The sequence below is a fragment of the Heterocephalus glaber genome, unplaced genomic scaffold, assembly GCF_053883595.1.
Source record: "Heterocephalus glaber isolate CG9 unplaced genomic scaffold, H.glaber_assembly_v1.0 deba00001781, whole genome shotgun sequence".
In the NCBI taxonomy this organism is placed as follows: domain Eukaryota; kingdom Metazoa; phylum Chordata; class Mammalia; order Rodentia; family Bathyergidae; genus Heterocephalus; species Heterocephalus glaber.
The window spans coordinates 2,436,540-2,448,743 of record NW_028258467.1 but is presented as its reverse complement, the minus strand read 5'-3'; the positions used below and the strand labels follow the sequence as shown (position 1 = coordinate 2,448,743).

The following is a 12,204-nucleotide window of genomic DNA, read 5'->3' as shown; positions in this document are numbered from 1 at the left end:
GGCAACTTTCCCAGCAAGGGTTAGAAAACAATCCCAAGGGCCGGGGATTTAGCTCAGTGGTTTCGGCACCTGTTGCGCAAGCTCAAGGACCCGAGTTCAATCCCTGGTACCCAAAAAAAAAAAAAGAAAAGAAAACAATCCCAAGTCTAACACACAAGGTCTAGGGCTCCCACTTTCCTCACTTTTGTTTTATTTATTTAATTTTTTATTGGTGTACTTTAGATACAATGATCACATCCATCATAGGGAATTTGTACCTGGAAATGATATTTCTTGCTTCTTTTTTCCCCATTCTCCTCCTTTCCCTTCAACCTCTCCTCCCCTCCTTATTTACAAAAGCTGTTTCCCTTTTTTTCTTTCTCTTTTTTCTTGTCCCTTCCTTCCTTTCCCCCTTCCCCCTCCCTTGTTCCCCTTCTCATTTGAACATTTTGCAATATCTATTATACATTTTGGCCCTTATTTATACTTTTGGTGTTTCACACCACAGAAACAATATGGTATTTAAACATGTGTGTCCGATTTATTTTACTTAAGAGTATGGTCCCAAGGTGCCGCAGACCAGCTGCAGTCGATGTCGATGCAGGGTAGGAAGGGGAGGTGTCCTGGGCCAGCGATGAGAAAAGAACCTTCTCAAGCAATGTTCAGGTTCCCTCTGAAAAGTCTCAGGGTCTGATTTATTTTTATATCTTTAAGCAATAGCTGGGAGGCATTGGGCGGAACATGTTTACATTTTAAGTTGCCTTAGCAATTTCTATTGAAGTAAAGGTTATTTTTTGTTAAACAAAGTACAATTCCTCTAAGCTGTTTCATTTCATTGAACATCACGAATACATATTTAAAAATTACAATTGTCCCCTTATTTACCCACACCTAAACAGAACAGAAAGTAACTTAATCAAAATCTTTATATCAGCGGGGGTACAAGCAAGATTTAATCAACTAAGTGTCAAACTTGTGGTCACCAGCTGGCCCTTGAGAAACTGCACAGTGGTTAATATAGTTTGCTATTAGCTCTTTATTTTTCTATACCTCTATTCATCTTAACTAAATGTCATTTAGGTTCATAGTCCATGAGCAGGAGATATTTACAGCACTTTGAGAAATATTGAGTAACTTCCCTCCTTAATGCATTTACCTGTCTTAACGTTCTTTCTATTTCCCATTTTCCACTATTTCTTACATCTAAAGTCTGTCCTTTCAACCTCTTCATAAGACCCCTTTAGTAAAAAGAATGTCAGCAATAAGAGGGGGAGTCGTAGTGGGGGAAACAGGGGGTTTTAGGAGAGGTTTTTTTAGAAGTGGATGTGGCAATAGAACTAAGAGAAACTGGAATTTGGGACTTGTGAGCCAGATCAGATTTCAATACATCATTGCCAATTTGCCTCATGGAGAGTTTGTTTTTAGTCACAAACACAATGACTCCTATGATCAGAGTAACAATTATAAACATTATGGCAAGAAAAAATAAAACATGAGGGTACGATGTGTTCCACCCTTTCTTTCCCCCAGCTGGAACTTTGTCAAGCAGCAATGGAGGTTGGTTGGGCTTTGCCACCAAGGTGCATCCATTTAGCTAAATATGTCTAGAGCTTATCCCTCTTTATGACAGAGTAGAACTCCATTGGGTGAAAAAGCCCACATCTTCTTTATCTATTCATTGGTTGATTTTCTCTACTTCTGACTTCAAGAGAAATGATGGGCAGTATCCACATCACTAATACATAAACTCTGTGCCTGACACTGGAGACCACTGTCCTCCCCAGGAGTAGACAAACTGCCCTCCACCAGGGTTGGCTCTGTGCATGAGGACCAGTCCTGGCACCACACACAGTAGCCGCTTACTAAATGCTGCTTGAGTTGCTAGCAAATACAGCATGGATTAGAAAATTTTCTATCTTGTTCACCAGCATGAGCTGTAGAAGGAACCCAACAGGGCAGCTATGTCCTCCTACAGGACCCACCCATAGGTGGGTTTGCATAAGTTTCCAACAAGGTGCAAAGGGAGATACGGTTTGATGCCCTCACCTCCCCAAGTCAAGTATCGCAAATGACATTCTATCTGACTGGACTTGAGAGACCAAGTGCATAGGCAGACCTGGGTTCCCATACCTCTGCACCCACATCTGTCCAGCTATGGCCCCTGGGTGCTAGACTCTGCCTCTTTGAACTTTGGTGTCCTCTTCAATAATCTAGAGTTGGACCTTCAAAGGTTGCTAAACAGACTGAAGGTTGTGTGTGTGTGTGTGTGTGTATTTTATAGCATCTGGCCTCAGATAAACATGTAAAAATTATAGTAGTCCTTGTGATTTCTGTTCCTTCTTTTTCCCACATGAGGAAACTGAGGCTCTGAGGGGCAATGGAATGGGCTCCACGTCTCAGAGGCACTAAGCTGTGGATGTGAACCTGTCTGACCCCACTGTCCAGCTGTCCTTTTCTCCTGTGACCTACCAACTGCTCAATCCATCTGAAGACTCAGGGATTTTGACTGGTTCTCTCTAAAAGAAGGAAATATTTCAGAGACTACATAGCCCTTCTCTGATGTGGACCTGGATGTTTAACAGTGAAAGTTTGAATGCTGCAATCTTGTGATATACATTGAGATACACAGGCCTTAGGGAGATGCTTTGGAAAACATGTTGGCAACATGAGGTCACGGAACATGCTGGAAGCAGCGCTGGGCGCACCCCCCTGGGACTCACCCGTGACTCGCCTTCTCCTCTCCACTCAAGCCTGTTTGGGAAGAGGTAGGAGTAGTGGTGCTGCCACTGCATAAGGAAGGGGTTGCCCAGCTTCAGCATGTGCCCGTGCATGATGCAGTCCTTGCCCAGGGCATAATCTGAGGGTGGAAACACTGAGAGTTACCCAGGGCCCAGGCCAGGTAGGCCTTGAGGCAGGTGTATTCTCAGGAATACAGAATGACATGCTTTTGGGGAAAGTCACACTTCTATGACTCTAACACATCACAGAAACCATTATTTTCATTTGTAAACATGTGGGAACTGGGCATCTAACTCAGAAGTTTCTGACTCACTCTCTATTAATGTTACTCAGTTGCTTCTCAGGATTCCAATGAATTCCCAGTGCTCATTTATTCCTTAGAGAGGTCCAAGTTTGTTCCAAACCTTTTTTTTTTTTTTTAAACTGTATATAAATAATGAAGACATAGAGTCAATGTGAGCTATCCCTGAAGTACGCTGGCCCTTTTGGGGCACCGAGATTGTCCCTTTAGTCTATCTTTCATCCTATAAATACTATTAGAGTGGGGACTTGTCCCAGTCAGCTGAGGTCAAATGTGGTTCATCCCTTAGCTTAAGAACAGGTTTGTTTCCCAGTCACGCGGCTGTGTACAGAGACAAGTCACTTTCATGTTGAGACCTGATTACCTTGAGATACTATCTCTTAAAAAAAAAAAAAACACCTGATTTTTAGCTTTCACAGAAAGCTTTGTGATTATGTTGAAATCAGCCAGTTACTGAAAAATTTATTCATTCAACAAGTAGTGTGTGAAAGCCCAACAAGCCTGGACATGTTCTGTATTCAGCAATGCACAAAAAGGACAAAATCCTGCCCTCGTGGAGCTCACAGTCTAGTGTGAGCTTCAGACATTAAGCAAAGAGGCAAACCCATGCTGGGTCATCAGGCCACAGGAGAGGAGAGGACCCAGGAAAGAGGGGGGTAGGGAGGGTCACTGGGGACCAGGTGCGGCTCTTGGCATTGCCATTTTAATCTGAAACATGCTTACATTTCCAAAGTAGTTAAAATATAAGTATATTTTTTCAGAGATCTAAGCCTAGACTGTAGATTTTTCTAAAGAACAATTTTTGAAATCATTAACCAAGATACATGCAAAGTATTTACTAACATTATTAATATATAAAAAATCAGTTCACTCATTTGTTACATGTTCTGTTTAATTACAGTTCTAATTAAAGGAATACATTCAGCAGTCATTAGAAGACATATTTTTCCTGGGCTATTCTGTCAGGATCCTAGGACCATCACGGCAAATGACTGCTGGTTCAAGTTCCCTGGGACATCTGTCATGGCAAGCACACACGAGTGTGACCTCAAGGACAGGTACTCTGAAGAGCAGCTCACACACAAAGGCTGTGTCCCCTGGAGAACCGAGGTGGGGGACAGTTAAAGGTGTGCAGCACTCCCTTGTTATATTCTGGCAGCAACCATATAAGGAGTAAGTCACCCAGTACTGAAGCCCTGGTTCTAGGTAGATAATAAATGCTCCTGGGAGTGTCAAAGAGGACCAGACACTCCTACACCAAGAAGCTTCCACCAAAGTAACCTTTAATACAATGAAAATGTCTTTGGTCCTTCTTATGCATATGTGATCTCACCTGTGCAGGTCTTAGCTGAGAGAGAAAATGAAATGACATTTTACCTTAATCATCAACTATAATAAATTTAAATGTCTTACAAAAATAAGTAAATCTTAGACAAACCAAGAGTAACAATATTTAGTGAATCAAGAATGAGTCATTTTTAATACTTGATGTTATCTTCCATCTTCAAACTCCTATTTGGCTATTCATAAACACATTTTGTAATATAAATATAATCACACATTTCTCTCTCCTGAAAAGTGACAGGTCATACCAAGTTCCTCCCCAGGACCAGCTACCCGTGTCAGGGGCCCTGTGCAAAGTGAACATGCAAACTCTTCTTCAAAACTCTGCACCCAAGTTTGCACTTTGAGACACTCAAGATGGTGATGGCAGAGCATGCATCCTGTGCCCTGGGTGACTGCACAGGACACACACCAGTTAGGCTGGCCCTGTTCTCAAAGCTGTCCCACTCTATTTTCAAGGAACAAGCTTCCTACCTGGCCCCCACTACTCCCTGATAGATGACCTAGATGAAATAAGGCTGGCTGTCTCAATACACTTTTGTTTATATGTTGACTGAAGACTGATACTAACCAAACTCTTCCAATCCACATAAAACTATAATGACCAGCCTTTTTTTTTCCTCTGCTGGGAAATACTTTATGACCCAAATGGTTTTTTAGCTTCATAAGAAATTGTGAAAGTTCCTTGCATTTAAAACATATCAAGACACAAGAGCTATTTCACCTTCCTCATGACCAGGTTGCTTATTTTTTGTTCTCTTCCTGGCTTCGATTTTATCAGTGTCTGCGTTTACTGCCTCATAAACTGTCTCCATCACTTCCTGTTGCCAGCGCTCAGAGACAACCAAAGGGAAGTTCTTGTAGAGTTCTTGGTCACAATCAAGCAGCTTATTAGGAAATAAAATATTTGTGATTTACCATATTTTCAAAGACAGTGGGTCAGGAGCACCACACCCATGGTGACTCACAGCTGTACACAGGAAGACAGCTAGAAGATAGCACATAGTCACTGAGAGCTTTTAGCTGTGACAGATCTCCACTGACAATGAGTCAAGCCACCAGGACTTAGGGTTACAACTGACTAGCACGTCACTCCACCTGGGTCAGGTAGACTGGGCCTCATCTTCTGTACCATCTTCATGGCATTTTTGTCAATGAAAACTAACACACATAGGGTTCTATTCAAGTATTAAAAGATTCTGATGACTAAGTAAAATTTTAATTATCGAGGATATATTATTTATAAAAGTAGGAACATGGTTTTAGAAACAATTGTAGCACATATTATAATATGCTTACAATTATGAGGGCTTTCCAACCTGCCTTCATTAATCTGTAAAGTTAGGAAAATACAAGCTAAGCTAGGCTGAATTTAATAGTCCACCTAATTAAACACTACAATCACGTGTATAAATAGAAGGTGCAAGACACATGGAGTTTAGGCAACATGGCCTCCAAGCGTTGCTGTAATAAAAATTACATTTAACGATAGCATTTTTCTTTCCAGTAATTACTGAGATTCTTCATTCTGCCCTTTTAAGTGAGATTGCACTTTGAAAATGAGCTTGTTTTAGGCATCAAGCAAGTTTTCTGGGAGAAGACTGAGCCATTCTTCTGATAGAAAACACACATCTTGTCAGAAGCACAATCTCTGTAGAGTCTTGATCTCCTTCATAAGCCATTTTTGTCTGGGAGAACAGACAGACACAGGTGCTGTAGCAAGGTATTTAGAAGGAAAAGACAGGACAAGGAGGTGGTACCTGCCCTGGTACCTCAGCAAATCAGTGAACATGAAAAGCACCAGTGTCTTGCCATCCCCCATGGGCCATTGCCTCTCCAGTCTGACGTCTGTTATAACAAGGTCCCCTTTTGGTCAGCTGGATTGGCAGAGCCTTCCCCCTTTCTGCTTTCTTCTAATCTCCAAACCATGCCTAGAGCAGACATCCTCCATAGTTATGAACGGGAAGAGAGGCATGTGCACACCAGTGTGTGAGTGGGAGTGAGCTGGGGAGGTGTAGACACCAAGCCTGCAGGTACCTGTGCTGGGCGCACAGATGCACATTTGTAAAGGGCATGGCCTGAGTCCACATGGACTCCCTTCATATTCTTTGGGTTGCTTAACAAAGATAAAGAATAGATCATTTTGTAAGATGTTACTCGGATGGGTGTGGTATGCATTCCTGTAACCTCAGCTTTTCAGGAGGCTGAGGTAGGATAGTAAGTTTGACCCCAGCCTGGGTAACATATCGAGACCCTATGTCAAAAAATGAAAAGCACTGGAGATATAGCTCAGTGGTACAGTACCCCTAGGTTCCATCCCAGTTCCACAACAAACAAACAAACACCAACACAGATCCCTTCACTGGACTGAGCCTCCACACTCACGGTTGCATAAGGAATGGCCCAAATTTATTCTGCTGCCAAGTGGCAGCTTTGAGCTAAGTCTGTTGCCTGCAAAGTTTAGATTCTTGTTTATAAAAATTTTAAGTATGAGAGACTTTTTTTTTTTTGGTACTGGGGATTGAACTCAAGTCCTTGTGCTTCCCCAACAGGCGAGGAAACCACTGAGCTAAATCCCCATGCCAGAGACTCTTTTTATTTTTTATTTTTATTTATTTTTAAATTTTATTTTATTTTTTTCCAGTACCAGGGATCGAACTTGGGTCCTTGCGCTTGTGTAGCAGGCGGCGAAACTACTAAGCTAAATCCCCGGCACAGAGACTCTTTTTAATATGAAAACATTTGGTGAGATCTCACATTAATAGCAGTTTTATTTTTAGTACCCTTTGATGGGTAGTAGCATGTCTGATGACAAAGTTCTACCATGACAGGAGCAATCCCTTTATGTAGTTCTGTCCATGCCTTACTCCCCATAGCCTACTGTGCAGCAGGCCTTACACTCCCAGGTACTGACCACTGAGGCTGCAGATGATGCCCAGTGATGCTGGGTCTAGGCTCTGTTCTTGCTGCTGTCCCTGGGACAGCTACATCCCAGATTACAGGTGTCTCTGAGCCACTCAGCAGTCCCCCACCCCTGCCCTGTGACCTCAGCTCTCCCCACTTTGCCTGCACCCAGCCTCACTTCCTGGAAATTGCTCCTGGGAATATCCTGATGGTCCTTCTGGCTCAGCCCTCCTCTCCGGATGCTATCACCAGCTCTACCCAGCAGCTGCTCCCTTCCCCAGCCACTCAAGCACTTGGTGTCTGTGTGCCACTTCCCCCACTTTCCCATCTGCCTATGTGGTTCTAGATGTTTGTAGTGACAACTCCTGGTAGGCCCTTGCCTTTTACAGCCCTCCTTTTCTTTACATCTGGAAGGTGAGTGTTACCACAATATCCCAGTCTTCTGGGGAGTAGGTACTTGGAGGGACAAATGCAGGGATCTGCAGAAGAGGATAAAAGAAGGCAGCTGAGAAGAGACAGGGGTTCAAGACAGTGGGGACACCTGGAGAAGCAGTTAGAGTGGGGACAGATAACAGTGTGACATGTAGTGATACACTGACTTAGCATTCTAAAAACAGTGATTTTTCTCTCATGACTTACCATGTGTAATTATGTCTTGTCTCTTCTTGGAAAAATAATGGTATGAACAGAAGTTTGAAAAATGCAGAGGATGATGTAAAAAACAGTGATTATTTTATCTTTGACTGACAAGTGCAAAATGATTCATGTTGACTGTACTTTTCATCCTGACACAAGGAGATCCAAGTACTCAGCAGGATTCAAACAACTGGCTCTTTTGCACTAGGTGAAATATGTTTGATACCATAGCTGTTTTTCCCTGCTTTATATATGTTCAAGTTTTCTTTTGATCACAAATATTCCAAATCAATAAAGATTTGACCATTTTGTAATTCATTAAAGATAAAATTATTAGTACAATGAAAGCATTCATGGTTTCTCCCTAATTTAGGTCTTTTTTTCCTCCAGTACCAAGGATTAAACCTAGGGCCTTCATACTGAACTACATCCCAGTCCTTTCTATTTTTCATTTTGAGGCAGGATCTCACAGACTTGCCCAGATAGGACTCTAATTTAGGTCTTAAATTTACAGAGTTTCAAATATATGATACTCATTCCATAAAGAGCCCAGATCTAAAACAATGACTAAGTTTAACTGATTCTCAACAGAAACTTCACACATAAAATAAGTAAAGCAAAAACTGTCACATATGTACCTTAATGCCTTTAGTATCCTCTTCATCAAATGAGCCAATATCAAAAGCATCCGTAGCATCGACTTCTCCCCAGGGAGGAATTGGGGGGGGGTGGATACTGGAAGAGCCAGAGAGGCAGGGCACAGTTATGAGAAGGCCTTTACAGCCCAGTCCCCCTAATGGTCTGACATCAATCTGCCCCACTGTACAGTGCTCTACCCGGCTCCTACAGCCACACTGCACATGTCACACTTGAGCCTTGGCAATGAAGATGGAGAAGACTGTTAAGAAAAAAAGACTCATGTCCAAAGCTTAAATAATTTTTAAACATGATGAAGCCTCCAGACTATATACCCACAGCTGAGTTATGAGGAAGTGGCTGATCCTGGACAAGGGTTGCAACATGCTTTGGACTTGCTGGGGCCGCACAGAGCACCACCCCACAATCATCGGGTGGCGCTACTGAACGTGTGGACATGCACTGATTCTAATTCAGCAGGACTAGGAGCTCACTCTTTCTTTACTAGGGGAAGTCCTCACTTCTCTGCAGGGTTGAGTTCATGTAGAAAGGAGTCCAAAGATGATAATCAACATTTAAAAAAAATTTAATTTCAGGTGTTTCTTGTATCAGTGAGAATATAATAAAGCTTCAATAAGGGAAGTGGCTGAGGTATGGCTCAGGGGTAGAGCATGTGCTTAGCATCCATGCAGCCCCGCGTTCCATCTCCAACACCAAATACAAAAATAAAGAATAAGGGGCCGGGGATTTAGCTCGGTGGTTTTGCTGCCTGCTGCACAAGCGCAAGGACCCAAGTTCGATCCCCGGTACCAAATAAATAAATAAATAAATAAAAAGGGAAGATAATTATTTTGATATAAAAGCATGTTAATTCTTAAAATTATGTGGTGCTGGGCTAGCAAATATATATAAATTTATATCAGAAGTATCTGGAATACTTTTATATAGGTTTGTGTAAAAATATAGTCACATTTTGAGAGAATTTAAAAGATAAGTAAAAAGCTAAAGAAGTCTCAATTACATGGGTATTTGATTAATTTATAGAAATGACATTTTCAGAATTTTTATAGTTGTCCCTCAGTATCTGTAGGGGATGGATGGGCTCTAGGACTGTCAGACACCAAGATTCATACATGTTTAAGTCTCTGATCTACTATGGCATAGTATTTGAGTATCACCTACACAAGGCTCCAATATACTTAAATATCTCTAGATCACTTATGTCTAATACACTGCAAATGCTGTGTAAGTAGCTCTTATGCTATATTGTGCAGGGAGGGATAATGACAAGAAAAGGTCTGCACATATTGGATACAGATACAATTTTCTTCTTGCGTTCCACTTGTGGCTTGGATGAATCTGTGGATATAGAACCTGCAGATACACAGGGGTGACTGTACAAAGAAGTGAGGAGGAATGTTGCCCCTAGGGAGTTGGGGAGTGGTAACACTCGGTGGCAGAACTCTGTGCACATGGGAAGCTGAGGTGGAAACCCTGGGGGACAGAACCAGGAAGTCAGCAGAGATAGAGAGGAGAGGAGGGTGCAGAGGGACCTGAGGGAGTACCTTTTGTAGATAGATGTGCTGCCAGTCGACGCCCTTGAAGAAGCTGTGCTTTTACTTCCTGTGCGCTGGTGAAGAAGAAGTTCTCAAAGTGGTGAGCACGCATTTAGAAATACAACAGAGACTTTGCAAAAAGTGTCTCCTGTTAAGAACACATAGGAATTATCTCCCACTCTTTAAGGAAGCAAATAAAGAAGGCTTCTTTCCAAGCAGCACAGGAAGTGCTGCAATGTTCAGGAACACTGCAGGCTGCACCTGGGACTACTGTTCCATATGATCCTTTATGTGGGATGCTTCTTTCAGTTTGGGATAATACAGTAGTTTTCACAAGCATATACACATATGTCTCTCTCACATATCACATGGATACATATATGTTATATGTAAAACCCTTAAAAGTGGGCAGTAGAATGCACATATATATATAATTATATATGATGCATATATATATGATAATTCTGTGGCTGTTAGAATGTAAGTGAGAATTAAACTGGAGATCCACACATTAAAGAAATTTATGGCAAGTAACTACAAGTTTGACAAAGAAAATAACAGGAAAATGACAGGAATATGAAACACCAAGTGTTTAAGTGCAAACTAGAAATCTAATAACACAGTGCACGCCAAACTCCTTTATGGGATAAACCCCAAATTTCTTGAAGGTCATAATTAAGACCCAGTGCATTCAGAACCAAGGTTGTAGGCTGAAGCAAAGCCCATGTCCTTGTGGCCCTAGCAAGTTCCTCTCAGTTCAGTCTGTGTCATATAGCCCAATGCTGCACCTCAGCTCCATCCTCCAAGCTCCTTGGGGCATCTGGCCCAGCCCAGGCTCTTCTGGGCCTTTATTTGTCTTTATATGATTCCCCATATCTCCATGGCAAGCACCCTGGCTCCAGAAGGTGCATGTATCCAAATGCCCTACACACCTTGCTACTGGGCCATGTGGACAGAGGGGAGCGACTGATGGCAGAGTGGCAGAGCTGCTCCCCTGAGGACAAGACCAGTGTACTGACCTCCTAACTCATCACAGTTCATGTGTGTGTGTGTGTAAGACACAGGACTGGAACTCAGTGCATGGAGGCTTTGACCTTGGTGGACATGTGAGCATGTATGAAAACACACACACACACACACACACACACACACACACACACACACACCCCAAACCTCCTTCCCCCCACCCAGTGTCCAAGTACCCACAGCTGGGTGTTTAATAGGAGGGGGAAGAATTTCTGAAACCTGTTTTTAAGAAATTAAATTTGCTAAAGATTTTTAAAAAGAAATCAGTTAAGGATTGAACATTTAAAAAGTCAGAAAGTAAAACAAAGAACCAAAGCAATGATAATGATAAAACAGAAGGTCAGAAGCATAGAAGACCTGAGAAATCCCAATATTCATCTAATAGGGGTTCTAAGGGAAACAGAGGAGAGGAAATGTCAAATTAGTAAAATAAAAGTATTCTCCACACTGAAGGACATGAGTTTTGGAATCAAAGTGCCTGACATCATGAGGGTTGTGATAATTGAGCTGTGACCAGCACTGATCATTCATTTAAGTGGGATAAAGCGCCATCTTCACAGTTCTAGGGTAAAAGTAATACTGATTTTGAGTTCTCTATCAAGCCTAGAGAGCAGTCATGTTTGAGGACAACAGGAAGACATTTCAAATAACTAAGATGCAGGAACCTGAGCCTCTCACACATCTCTCTATGGACTGACTTTGGAATGAGCTCTGGCTAGAAAGGAGGGGACCCCGAAAAGCAGAAAGCATGGGGTCCAGTAAATGGTAGTCAAATGAGGAGCATGAAAAGGAACGATGCTGATTAGAGGGGAGAGAGGAGAAAGTAGGGAGGAAGAGGAGGGGAGGGGAAGGGGACAGGGGAGAGGGGAAGAGAGGAGAGAGCTCTGTTCTCAGCAAAGCTGGTAGACTGCGCCCATCACAAAAGAAAAATAAGGTAAAAGTGAAAGTACACAATTGTGACACATACATAATAGCTTAAGATACATTACTAGCAAAGTAGAAACTATGGAATGAACAACATGGACATACTACTACTTCATTTTTATGCAGAGCACAAAAATTGATTATGATCCACTATGCTCA

The 12,204-nt window shown here is 42.2% G+C and overlaps 2 pseudogenes across 2 annotated transcripts in view; one reads left to right on the top strand and one right to left on the bottom strand.

The window, feature by feature from the left end:
* LOC110347310 (transmembrane protein 191-like) overlaps positions 1-5,854 on the top strand; it is a 26,086-nt pseudogene extending 20,232 nt beyond the window's left edge. Inside the window, exons 8-9 of the transcript XR_015447968.1 lie at positions 2,298-2,744; positions 3,921-5,854. The product of XR_015447968.1 is annotated as a transmembrane protein 191-like (transcript). The remainder of the gene's footprint in view (positions 1-2,297; positions 2,745-3,920) is intronic.
* Positions 2,334-12,204, bottom strand: part of LOC110347320 (G protein-coupled receptor kinase 3-like) — a 26,765-nt pseudogene continuing 16,894 nt past the window's right edge. Inside the window, exons 6-8 of the transcript XR_015447934.1 lie at positions 10,105-10,169; positions 8,542-8,638; positions 2,334-2,836 (exon numbers count right to left, since the gene is read on the bottom strand). The product of XR_015447934.1 is annotated as a G protein-coupled receptor kinase 3-like (transcript). The remainder of the gene's footprint in view (positions 2,837-8,541; positions 8,639-10,104; positions 10,170-12,204) is intronic.